A 14,135-nucleotide genomic window follows, 5' to 3' on the forward strand; every position below is an offset into this window, starting at 1 on the left:
GTTCTCACTCATAGGTGGATGTTGAACAATGAGAACACATGGACACAGGGAGGGGAGCATCACACACTGGGGTATGTAGGGGGGAAATAAGGGAGGGCCAGTGGGAGGGGGAGGTGGGGAGGGATAGCATGGGGAGAAATGCCAGATATAAATGATGGAGAGGAAGGCAGCAAATTACACTGTCATGTGTGTACCTATGCAACAATCTTGCGTGTTCTTCACATGTACCCCAAAACCTAAAATGCAATTAAAAAAAAGAAAGAATATTAAGTAGAAAACACAAATTTAAAAAAATGACAAAGGAGATATCACCACCAATCCCATAGAAATACAAACTACCTCACGCCTGTATTCCCAGCATTTTGGGAGGCCAAGGTGGGTGGATCACAAGGTCAAGATATCGAGACCATCCTGGTCAGCATGGTGAAACCCCGTCTCTACTAAAAATACAAAAAATTAGCTGGGCATGGTGGCGCATGCCTGTAATCCCAGCTACTCAGGAGGCTGAGATAGGAGAATTGCCTGAACCCAGGAGGCGGAGGTTGCGGTGAGCCAAGATTGCACCATTGCACTCCAGCCTGCATAACAAGAGTGAAACTCTGTCTCAAAAAAAAAAAAAAAAATACAAACTACCATCAGAGTTTACTACAAACACTTCTATGCAAATAAACCAGTAAATCTAGGATAAATGGGTAAATTCCTGGACACTTACACTCTCCCAAGATTGAACCAGGAATTTGAATCCTTGAATAGACTAATAACAAATTCTAAAGATGAGGAAGCAATTAATAGGTTATTAACCACAAAAAGTCCAGGACCAGCTGGGTTCACAACTGAATTCTAGCAGAGGTACAAAGAGGAGCTGGTACTATTTCTTCCGAAACGATTCCAAACAATACAAAAAGAGGAAATTTTCCCTAAATCATTTTATGAGACCAACATCATCCTGATACAGAAACCTGGCAGAGACACAACTAAAAAAGAAAATTTCAGGCCAATATTCACGATGAACATTGATAAAAAAAAATCCTCAATAAAATACTAGCAAAAAGAATCCAACAGCATATCAAAAAGCTTATCCATCACAGTCAAGTTGGCTTTATACCTGGGATGCAAGGCTGGTTCAACATATGCAAAGCTATAAATGTAATCCATAACATAAACATAACCAAAGACAAAAAACACAAGATTATCTCAGTAGATGCAGAGAAGACCTTTGACAAAATTAACAGCCCTTTATGCTAAAAACTCTTGATAAACTAGATATCAATGGAATGTATCTCAAAATAATAAGAGCTATGTGTCACAAACCCACAGTCAATATACTGAATGGGCAAAAACTGGAAGCATTCCCTTTGAAAACTGGTACTAGACAAGGGTGCCCTCTCTCACCACTCCTATTCAACAGGATATTAGAAATTCTGGCCAGGGCAATCAGGCAAGTAAAAGAAATAAAGGGTATTCAAATAGGAAGAGAGGAAGTCAAATTATCTCTATTTATGTACAACATGATTGTATATTTAGAAGACCACATCGTCTCAGCGCAAAGTCTCCTTAAGCTGATAAGAAACTTCAGCAAAGTCTCAGGATACAAAATCAATGTACAAAAATCATAAGCATTCCTATACAACAATAGCAGACAGAGAGCCCAATCATGAGTAAACTCACATTTACAATTGCTGCAAAGAGAATAAAATACCTAGGAATACGAGTAACAAGGGATGTGAAGGATCTCTTCAAAGAGAACTACAAACCACTGCTCAAGGAAATAAAAGAGGACACAAACAGATGGAAAAATATTCCATGCTCATGGTTAGGAAGAATCAGTATTGTGAAAATGGCCATACCACCCAAAGTAATTTATAGATTCAATGCTATCCTCATCAAGCTACCATTAAATTTCTTCACAGAATTGGAAAAAAACTACCTGAGACTTCATGTGGAACCAAAAAAGAGCCCACATAGCCAAGACAATCCTAAGCAAACAAACAAACAAACAAAAAGGCTGGAGGCATGCTACCTGACTTCAAACTATACTACAAGGCTACAGTAATCAAAATGGCATGGTTCTGGTACCAAAACACAGATGTAGACCAAGAGAACAGAATAGAGGCCTCAGAAGTGACACAGCACATCTTCAATCATCTGATTATTGACAAACCTGACAAAAACAAGCAATGGGGAAAGGATTCTCTATTTAATAAATGGTGTTGGGAACACTGGCTAGCCATATGCAGAAAGCTGAAACTGGATTACTTCCTTACACCTTATACAAAAATTAACTTCAGATGTATTAAAGATTTAAACATAAGACCTAACACCATAAAAACCCTAGAAGAAAACCTAGGTAATACCATTCAAGACAGAGGCATAGTCAAGGACTTCATGACCAAAACACCAAAAGCAATGGCAATGAAAACCAAACTAGACAAATGAGATCTAATTAAACTTAAGAGCTTTTGCACAGCAAAAGAAACTATCATTAGAATGAACTGGCAACCAAAAGAATGGAAAGAAATTTTTGCAATCTACTCATCTAACAAAGGGCTAATACCCAGAATCTACAAAGAACTTAAACAAATTTACAATAACAGACAACCCCATCAAAAAGTGGGTGAAGCATATAAACAGACAGTTCTTGAAAGAAGACATTTATGCAGCCAATAAACATATGAAAAAAGCTCATCATCAATGGTCATTAGAGAGATGCAAATCAAAACCACATTGAGATACCATCTCACGCCAGTTAGAATGGCGATCATTAAAAAATCTGGAGACAACAGATGCTGGAGGGGATGTGGAGAAATAGGAACACTTCTACACTGCTGGTGGGAGTGTAAACTAGTTCAACCATTGTGGAAGACAGTGTGGCGATTCCTCAAGGACCTAGAAATAGAAATTCCATTTGACCCAGCAATCCCATTGCCGGGTATATACCCAAAGGACTATAAATCATTCTGTTATAAAGACATATGCACATGTATGTTTATTGAGGCACCATTCACAATAGCAAAAACTTGGAACCAAACCAAATGCCCCTCAATGATAGACTGGATAAAGAAAATGTAGCATATATACACCATGGAGTACTATGCAGTCTTAAAAAAGAATGAGTTCATGTCCTTTGCAGGGACATGGATAAAGCTGGAAACCATTATTCTCAGCAAACTGACACAAGAACAGAAAACCAAACAATGCCATGTTCTCACTCATGAGTGGGTGTTGAACAGTGAGAACACATGGACACAGAGAGGTGAACATCACACACCGGGGCCTATCAGGGGGTGGGGGGCTAGGAGAGGAATAGAAGGGTGGGGGGATTGAGGAGGGATAGCATTAGGGATACCTAATATAGATGATGGGGTGATGGATGCAGAAAAAGAAAGAAAGGAAGAAAAGGAAATAATGAAATGGAAAAAAAAAAAGGACTGAAAAGGCTGCATGACATATGGGACACTGTCAATCCAAATATTAAAATTCTGAGAGTTCCAGAAGGAAAAGATACAGGCAAAGACATAGAAAACCTACTTAACAAAATAATAGCTGAAAGCTACTGATGCCATTTGGATGACCGTCCCCTCCAAATCTCACGCTGAGATGTAATCCTCAGTGTTGGAGGTGGGGCCCGGAAGGTCTTTGATGTAATCCTCAGCGTTGGAGGTGGGGCCCGGAAGGTCTTTGATGTAATCCTCAGCGTTGGAGGTGGGGCCCGGAAGGTCTTTGATGTAATCCTCAGCGTTGGAGGTGGGGCCCGGAAGGTCTTTGATGTAATCCTCAGCGTTGGAGGTGGGGCCCGGTGGGGCCCGGAAGGTCTTTGATGTAATCCTCAGCGTTGGAGGTGGGGCCCAGAAGGTGTTTGATGTAATCCTCAGCGTTGGAGGTGGGGCCGGAAGGTGTTTGATGTAATCCTCAGCGTTGGAGGTGGGGCCCGGAAGGTGTTTGATGTAATCCTCAGCGTTGGAGGTGGGGCCCGGAAGGTGTTTGATGTAATCCTCAGCGTTGGAGGTGGGGCCCGGAAGGTGTTTGATGTAATCCTCAGCGTTGGAGGTGGGGCCCGGAAGGTGTTTGATGTAATCCTCAGCGTTGGAGGTGGGGCCCGGAAGGTGTTTGATGTAATCCTCAGCGTTGGAGGTGGGGCCGGAAGGTGTTTGATGTAATCCTCAGCGTTGGAGGTGGGGCCGGAAGGTGTTTGATGTAATCCTCAGCGTTGGAGGTGGGGCCCGGAAGGTGTTTGATGTAATCCTCAGCGTTGGAGGTGGGGCCCGGAAGGTGTTTGATGTAATCCTCAGCGTTGGAGGTGGGGCCCGGAAGGTGTTTGATGTAATCCTCAGCGTTGGAGGTGGGGCCCGGAAGGTGTTTGATGTAATCCTCAGCGTTGGAGGTGGGGCCCGGAAGGTGTTTGATGTAATCCTCAGCGTTGGAGGTGGGGCCTGGAAGGTGTTTGGCTCCTGGCTGGGTGTTGTCTTTGTAATGGTAAGTTCTCGTAAGACCTGGTCATTTAAAATGTGTGGCACCCTCTCCACAACGCTCCCTCTGCTGCTTCTGCTTTTGCCATGTGACTTCCCTTCTCTCACTTTGATTTGAGCCATGACTGTAAGCTTCCCAAGACCTCCCTAGAAGCCAGGCAGAGGCCAGCACTATGCTTCTGGTAATTCCTGCAGAACTGTGAGGGAATTAAAACTCTTTTCATTATATATTATCCATTCTCAGGTATTTCTTTTTTCTTTTTATTTTGTGAGACAGTCTCACTCTGTCACCCAGACTGGAGTGCAGTGGCACAATCTCGGCTTACTGCAAACTCCACCTCCTGGGTCCAAGCAATTCTCATGCCTCAGCCTCTCAAATAGCTGGGACTACAGGTGTGTATCACCACATCCAGCTAATTTTGATATTTTTAGTAGAGATGAGGTTTCACCATGTTGCCTAGGCTGGTCTTGAACTCCTAAGCTCAGGCAATCCACTTGCCGTGGCCTCCCAAAGTGCTAGGATTACAGGTGTGAGCCACTGTTCCCAATCTTGGTCATTTATTTACAGTCGTGCAAGGGCAGCCTAACACAATGAGTGAGTTCTTGTTCTGAGTTTACACAAGATCTGATTTTTTAAAAGAGTGTGGCATGTCCCCCTCTTTCTTGCTCTTGTTCTTGCCATGTGACATGCTGGCTTCCTTTTCACCTTCAGCCATGATTGCAAGCTTCCTGAAGGCCTCATGGGACGTAAATGCTGGCACTATGCTTTCTGTACAGTCTGCAGAACTGTGAGCCAATTAAACCTCTTTTCATTATAAATTATTTAGTCTCGGGTATTCCTTTATAGTAACACAGGAATGGGCTACCACTCTTTCCAAGTCTTGCAAGACATATAGACATTCAGATATGGGAAGCTCAGAGATCACAAAATAGATTCAACCCAGAAGGGCTTTTCAAGGCACATTATAGTCAAACTGTCAAAAGTAAAGAGAAAGAAGTAATTGGAAAGGCAGAAGGAGAACAGCATCAAGTCACATAACAGAATCTCCATCAGGCTAACATCAGATTTATCAGCAGAAACTTTACAGGCTAAGAGAAAATGTTATTCTATATTAAAAGAGCTAAAATAGCCTTTCCCAGACAAGTAAAAACTGGGAAATTATCATCACTAGCTGATCCTACAAGAAAGGCTTAAGGAGTCCTACATCTAGAAGTGAAAGGATGATATCTGCCACCATGAAAACACATGAATGTCACTGGCACAGCAGATGTACAAATGAGAAAAGGAAAGGAGTCACACATTACCACTATGGTAAACCAGCAGACTGCACCCGTAAGCCAAGAAACAGAGACAAGGAAAGGAATAAACGGTATACAAAACAACCCCCACACAGTGAACAAAACGACAGGAGTAAGTCCTCACCTGTCATGACAACTTGGAATATAAACAGACTAAATTCTTCACTTCAAATGTGTCGACTGGCTGAATACATTAAAAGCGTAACTCAGTGATATACTACCTATGAGAAACTCACTTCACCTGTAAAGAAACATAAAGCAAAAGTCAAGAACGGAAAAGTATTTTCACACGAATGGCAAATAAAATGAGCAAAAGTGGTTATACTCCTATCAGATAAAATAAACTCTAAGTAAAAAACTGTAAGAAGAGACAAAAAGTTCATTATTAATAATAAAGGGATCAGTTCAGCAAGAGGATATAATAATTACATATATACAAATCCAAACCTGGAGCACCCAGACTATCAGGTCTAAAGGGAGATAGACCGTAAGACAGTGATGTCTGGGGACTTCAGCACTCCACTCTCTGCATGGGACAGATCACCAAGATCAAAATCAGCAGACATTGGACAGAAACTGCACTTTAGAAGAAACGGACACAACAGACATTTCCAGAACATCGTATGAAACAGCCACAGAATACACATTCTTCCCAGCAGTACATGGAACATGCTTCAGTAGAGACCATATGTCAGGCCATAAAACCAGTTGCAAAAATGTTTTTAAACTTGAAGTTATATCAAGTATCTTATATGGCCACAATGGAATAAAACCAGAAATAAATAACAAGAGGAACTTGGAAAACTGCACGAGTATATGGAAATAAAACAACATGCTCCCAAATGACTATGGAGTCAGTGAAGAAATTAAGAAGTAAATCAAAAGTATTCTTGAAACAAACGAAAATGAAAATACAACAAACCAAAACCTGTGGGATACTGTAAAAGCAGTGACTAGGGGGACGTTTATAGCAACAAACGCCCGCTTCAAAAGAGTACGACAATTTCAAACCAACAACCTAACAATGCACCTCAAGGATCTAGAAAAGCAAGAACAAATCAAACTCAAAATTAGTAAAAGGAAAGAAATAATAAAGATCAGAGCAGAACTAAACGAGAAAGACACTTAAAAAAATACAAAGGACGGCACAGCACGGTGTGGCTCCTGCTTGCCTTTCCCTCTTGCTGGAGAGAGGTGCCTATGGGGCCCCATTGCCACGGCTACCACCACTGCCACATGACCACCACCACCGTGGCCGCGCCACCGGGTGCAGTCTCTATGGCGGCAAGAAGGAGGTGGGGAGTGAGCTCAGCGACACAAGTACATAAATAAAGGATAAAATGGTCTATGGAACAAATCTTCAATCAAGTATAACATACTGATGCTTGGCATCTAGACTCCCTTGTGCCCTCACTATGCCAGCAACAACTAAAGCTCATAGCCAAAGAATTTGTGAAGTTTGGGCTTGCAATTTGAATTATGAGATGAAGAAAATTCGTCGAGTTATCTGAAAATATCATCATGTTGCTATGTGTGTTGCAAGACTCATTGCAGAATTCAGGAGCAATGCTGACTGTCAGTAGCGATTACTGCAGTGTAATGGAGACTTCTCAAAGATACTTCAGCTGTGATTGACATTTATGAGCAAGCAAGAGGAATACCCTCCAGGAACTCCACCTTGGCAGCTTAATTTTAAATTTAATTTCACAGAGGACATATATGCCCATCACTCTGTAGAGCTACTAACAACATCTGGTATCCAGTATAGAAACATAAGAAGGAAGGAATGGAGACCCACTACTCTGCGGAGCTTCTTTTTGTTAATTATTATACTTTAAGTTCTGGGGTACATGTGCAGAATGCGCAGGTTCTTTGAGATCCTTTGACTGTTTTTTCCTGTCATTTGTGCTCTGACATACCTCAGGAAGAGCTGTAAAAATCTCGAAGGTGGATTACAGGAGGTGGTAGGACAGGTAGAGCTGGAGCAGATAGCACCACAACATCGGGCAGGATCTGATTCATTGCTCATAGGAATGGCCTTTTCCAAAATGAGAGAAATGTTCTCTGAAGATCATATTGATGATGCGGAATATTGTGGTTCATCCTATGCACAGAATGGCACTGGGAATGCATATGAAGAGGAAGCCAACAAGCAGTCATGACATGAAAGAGTCCTTTTAATGTTATTTCGAGCTACACACATGCTTGTATCTAGATCTGATCTCCGACTGAATCCCCTGAACAATAGACGGCACCTGGAACAACAGACAGTACTCCAATTTTCATGGCCCATTTTATTGTCTGTCTTTCAGTACGAAGTATGACCCTTCCTACCTCAGATGTTAATAAAAAGAAACACACAGGCCTGGCATGGTGGCTCATGCCTGTAATCCCAGCACTTTGGGGAGGCCAAGGTGGGTGGATCACGAGGTAGGGAGTTTGAGACCACCCTGGCCAACATGGTGAAACCCCATCTCTACTAAAAATAAAAAAAAATTAGCTGGACGTGGTGGCACACACCTGTAATCCCAGCTACTCAGGAGGCTGAGGCAGGAGAATCGCTTGAACCTGGGAAGTGGAGATTGCAGAGAGCCGAGATTGCACCATTACATTCCAGCCTGGGTGACAGGGTGAGACTCCGTCAAGAAACGAAGAAGAAAGAAAAAGAGAGAGAGAGAGAGAGAGAGAGAGAGAGAGAGAGAGAGAGAGAGAGGAAAGGAGGAAGGGAAGGAAGAAAGGAAGGAAGGGAGGGAAAAATGGATAAAGGGAGGGAGGTTAGATTTGGCCTTAATTCAATATATCAGTGAGCAAGCGTGTGTGACAGAGAGTGGGAAAAGTTACATCATGTTAAATATTTTGATAAAGTTTACCTACTCAAGTTTGGCTTATTTTCCTCTTTTCCTACATTAACTAGAACTGGCTATAATTTATTTTCGTGTTTCATATCTCTCCCTTTCATTCTGCAGGAGTCTTAGCTATTTAAGATAGTGGACCATCAATTTTGCACTTTAGAGGGTGATTCTGACTCAAAACCTCTGTTTTATCAGACATTTTATTTTTTCTTGATCTTAGCTGGAAAAATGACATCTGCCAACTTTACACAGCATTCGCTTGTTTTTGACCCACAGAATATAGCACATTCATTGTGCAAACTGTCGATTCAACAAAACTAAAAAAAAAAAAAAGCAAGAAACTACTGAGGAGTTTAGCAACTGCTGTTTCTGTAAGTAGCGTTTAATCTTTCAAGCACATCTAGTGTCTGTCAGTTTCTAATTGGCACGTGTAGGCTGCTCTGTGACTGAAGAGTTTTTAAACCGGCTTTACATCCTTCAGGAAAAATCCTTTGTGATCGAACGTTTCGTATCCGCCAGGAAACCGGTATTCAAGATGTTGAAACTACAGTTATTTTATGACACCACATTTCCCTTGATCTGCTTCTTTTTATTCCATCACTGTTTACCCTTGTTTTTTTTTTTTTAATTTTCAGCCATATTTATGATGCTCTTTGTTGGATACATAAATCAATTTTATTAAAATCCAAAGATAACAGGTCTTTAGGTATATTTTGTACCAAATTAAATTAGAAGACAAAAATTGTGCTTTTATAGTTGCTACAAAGATAAATAATGGATATATCTGATACAAAACAAAACAATACAATATACATGTATATATATATATGTATAATATATACATATTCTCATATATAGATATAGCTAATAAAATTACCTAGAGTGTAATGCTTGTTTTTGTGTGTATATCTTTGTGATCTGTTTTATATATACTGATGAAAGAGACTGAAATATTTAGCCATACAGGACATGTGACCAGACCAGAGCATACGTAGGGAGACTTTTTGGTGATCATTAACTCTACCCTGAAACGATGGACTGCAAGGTACAATGTGTGTTACCTACACTTCAATCGGTAATATTAGCAAATCTTCAAATGTTAGCCACATTGGTTTGTCTCTCTTGTATGTTCTTTATTCATGACAGTACAGTGCTGTAACTGGGCAGTCCTTTTTAAACAAAATGTCACGTACAAAACAGAGGATATTATTTGTTTTTAGAGCTTTTGTAAATAAAGACTTCAAAAATGTTTCCTTATAAAAAAGGTTAAAAAAGTTAAAAAATACAAAGGATTAATAAAATAAAAAACTGGTTTTTTTGAAAAGAAAAAATTGATAAACCACTAGCTAGAGTAACAAAGAAAAAATGAGAGGAGACTCAAATAAATAAAAGCAGGAAAAAAATGAGACATTACAACTGATACCACAGAGATCCAAAGACCCTTAGAGACCATTATGAATAACTATACATTAACAAATTGGAAAACTTAGAGGAAATAAATACATTCCAGGACACATATAACCTACCAAGATTGAACCAGGAAAAAAATAGAAAACCTGAACTGATGAGTAACAGTTAATAATATTGAATCAGTAATCAAATTCTCCCAACAATACTGAAAAAGTCCAGGTCCAGACAGCTTTGCTGCTGAGTTCTAACAAACTTATAAAGAAGAACTAACACCAATTCTTCTTGAACCACTGCAAAAATCTGAAGAGTAGGGAATTCTTCCTAAGTCATTCCATGAGTCTAGCATTACCCTGATACTGAAACCAAATAAGGACACAATAAAAAATAAAACCACAGGCCAATATCTTTGATAAACACAGATACAAAAACCTTTGAAAAAATGCTAACAAACCGAATCCAACAACATATTAAAAAGATAATATACCATGATAAAGTGGGATTTATCCCAGAAATGCAAGGATAGTTTAACACACACAAATCAATAAAAGTGATACATCACATCAACAAATGAAGGACAAAACCCATGTGATCATTTGATAAAATTCAACATCACTTCTTGATAAAAACTCTCAATTAATCAGGCATAGAAGGAACCTAACTGCTATGGTTTGTCTCTGTGTCTTTACCCACATCTCATGTCGAATTGTAATTCCCAGTGTTAAGAGAAATACCTGGTAGGAGGTGATTGGATCATAAGGGTGAATTTCCCCATTGCTATTTTCGTGATAGCGAGTGAGTTCTCATGAAATCTGGTTGTTTAAAAGTGTGTAGCACTTCCTTGTTCACTCTCTCCCTCTCCTGCTCTGCTGTGGTAAGACGTGCTTGCTGAGCCTTTGCCCTCTGCCATGACTGTAAGTTTCCTGAGGCCACCCAGCCATGCTTCCTGTGCAGCCTGCCGAACTGAGTCAATTAAACCTCTTGTCTTCATAAATTACCCAGGCTCAAGCAGTTCTTCATAGCAGTGTGAGAATAAATTAACACTACTTCAAGATAATAAAGGCCATCTATAACAAACCCACAGCTAACATCACACTGAATAGGGTATGCCTGTAGTCCCAGCTGGGGCTGGGACTTGGGAGGCTAAGGTGGGAGAATTGCTTGAACCGAGGCAGTGATGTGATGCCATGAGCTTTTCATCACATCACTGCCCTCCATCCTGAGTGACAGAGCAAGTGAGATCTTGTCTCCAAAAAAAAAAAGAAGAAAAAGATACAAAATATCCAACAGATATATGAAAATATTCTCAACATTACTAAACATCAGAGAAACGCAAATCAAAACCGCAACGAGATATAATTCCACCCAGTTAAAATAGTTGTCATGACAGAGATAAAAAAATAACAAGTGCTGGTGAGAATGTAGAAAAAAGGGAACTCTTTTACACTGTTGGTGGGAATGCAAATTAGTACAGCCATTATGGAAAAAATATGAAGGTTTCCTAAGAAACTAAAAATGAACTATGATCCAGCAATCCCACTACTGGGTATTTAACTAAAGGAAAGGAGGTCGGTATATCAAAGGAGTACCTGCACCCCAAGTATACTTCAGCACTGTTCTCAATGCCAAGATAGAGAATCAGTGTACGTGTCCATCAGTAGATGAATGGATAATGTCATATATACATAATAAAATACTATTCATCTATAATAAAAGGTCGAAATTCTATCATTTGCAACATGAACAAAACTGGAGGTCATTATGTTAAGAGAAATAAGCCAAGACAGAAAGACAGACATTGTACATCCTCACTCATAGGTGGGAGCTAAAAAACGTTGATCTCATAAAGGTAGAGAGTAGAATGATCATTTCCAAATGCTGGAAAGGGTGGTAGAGAGATGAAGAGAGGCTGTTTGGGGGGTACAAACATACAGTCGGATAGAAGTAATAAATTGTTAGCACTTGGTAGCACAAAAGGATGACTACAGTTAACAATAGTTTATTTTATATTTCAAAATAGGGAGGAGAGGCCGGGCATGGTAGCTCATTCCTGTAATCCAGCATTTTGGGAGGCTGAGACAGGGGGGTCACCTGAGGTCAGGAGTTCAAGATCAGCCTGGCTAACATGGTGAATCCCTATCTCTACTAAAAATATAAAAATTAGCCAGGTGTGGTTGCACCTGCCTGTAATCCCAGCTATTCAGGAGGCCGAGGCCAAGAATTGCTTGAACCCATGTGGTAGAGGTTGTAGTGAGCTGAGATGGTGCCACTGCACTCCAGCCTGGGTGACAGAATGAGATCCTATCTCAAAAAAGAAAAAAAACACAGGGAGGAGAGAAGATTTGAAATGTTCTCAAGACAAATGAATGATAAATGTTTGAGGGGATGAATATTATACATACCTTAATTTGGTCATTACAGATTTATGCATATCTCAAAATATCACATGTACCCCATAAATATGTATAATATTTATATATCAATAAAAATAATGTTATCAGTATAGTTTGAACTTTTTAAATTTTAACAAAAATTTCTTTAAACAAACAAAAATGTTTTTTTCCATAACAGTAAAAATGATTCTTATCTATAACTATGTAAATGGATGATGCTCCGCATAGACTATAAATCACTGAAAGTCAAATCTTGATTTAAACTGATTTAAATATCTTATCAGTTTCCTCATTAAAGAGTTCTTCTATAAAGTGTTGATACATGTTTATTTTAAATTTTCGTGAGAGTCATGAATTTGCCGTTCTGAGTCTAGCTTAGCACTTTTGGAGGTCATCCGCAAAGCTGCTCCAGGGACTCTCCTACAGGAGGCAGGGGAATCGTACTGCATGAGACATGCGCCTCACGGGCTGCCTAAGTCCAGGCACCTCTTTCCTTAGTTCTCAGAGTGGCTTCCAAGTGGCAGTGGAGCCTCGTGAACTTTTAACATCAGCAGAAATTACGTTTTATCATATGTCAGCTTGAACATAATTGTGAAGATCTTAGAAAACTTAAAACATAGAACTAATGTTAAAATGAGCTAATAAAAGGAATAGATTGGATACAAGCATTGAGTACTAAGAATAATTTAGATTTATTTTCTTTTTCTTCTTATTTTCATATGCAATAAAGCAGTTGTATCTTTTGGTCATTTTTGCCACTTTAAGAAAGTACAAGAGGATTGGGTGGTTGTAGAAAGTTGTGCTTTGTATATTCAAGATCTTTGATGATTTGCTAAAATGCTTGTATGTGACAGAGGTCAATTATCCATTCTGCAAAACAGAAATTAATTACTTTGATTAAAAATAATAATAATATAGGTGGCTAAAACTATATCAGAACAACAGTAACAAGGAAAATGACCTGTATGTTTCTTTTTCAAAGGTAAAGAAATAGTCCTAAAGTGTCAGTTTCTTCAAGTCACGGAAAGAAAGAGCACAATGAAGGACAAAGATCGACCAGAGTGAATTGCATTTGCCTTGGTTGAAAGCATCTGAATCTGAAAAAAATTATGAACTCTACTAAAATTTTGGCAAATTTTGGTCAGTTTCAATAGGCCTGCTTTCCTCATTTATTGATTAATTACTTCATTTACCACATAAAAGATTGTTAATTGTCATCTCTGTAATCTGCCTGCAGATTAAAAATTCTATGTCTTAGAATAATTTCCTGTGTTTTTTGTTGACTTTATCATGATTATTTTAAAAAAAAGAAAACAGAAGTTTTAAGTTTCTGTGGAGCTGTATTATTTTCTTGTATGTTTATTTTTGAATATTTTATTATAATTATGTTAAGTTGCTAAATGTTGCTCCTCGGTCACCCAAGACCCTCTCTACATCAAGTGATCAATTCTCTTCCCACAACCTTCTTGAATTTGCTCTCCCAAGATCCGGTCCTATAATTAGAACAAATAAAAAATATTTTCAGAATATTATTTGCACCTAGAACTATTATTGAAATAACCTCAAAAGCCCATGGAAAATAGCCACAATTTGTTATTTTGCCTTATAAATAGGAGAGATGTTAGAAATAATTAGGCATGTTTGACATGTTTCATATTTCTTAACCAGCTCAGCCTTTATTGTGAGAGCTGCAGAGGAGGCCAGGCATGGTGGCCATG

The 14,135-nt window shown here is 39.3% G+C and overlaps 1 long non-coding RNA gene and 1 pseudogene across 1 annotated transcript; both read left to right on the forward strand.

Moving 5' to 3' along the window:
- The first annotated feature begins 3,899 nt into the window (after positions 1 to 3,899).
- LOC118143269 (uncharacterized) lies at positions 3,900 to 13,676 on the forward strand. The gene is made up of 3 exons (XR_004727505.3): positions 3,900 to 4,473; positions 8,838 to 8,988; positions 13,400 to 13,676. It is a non-coding gene; the product is annotated as an uncharacterized LOC118143269 (long non-coding RNA).
- Positions 7,202 to 8,089, forward strand: LOC118143268 (CCR4-NOT transcription complex subunit 7 pseudogene; annotated as a pseudogene).
- Positions 13,677 to 14,135: the final 459 nt, after the last annotated feature.

The sequence above is a fragment of the Callithrix jacchus genome, chromosome 7, assembly GCF_049354715.1.
Source record: "Callithrix jacchus isolate 240 chromosome 7, calJac240_pri, whole genome shotgun sequence".
NCBI lineage: Eukaryota > Metazoa > Chordata > Mammalia > Primates > Cebidae > Callithrix > Callithrix jacchus.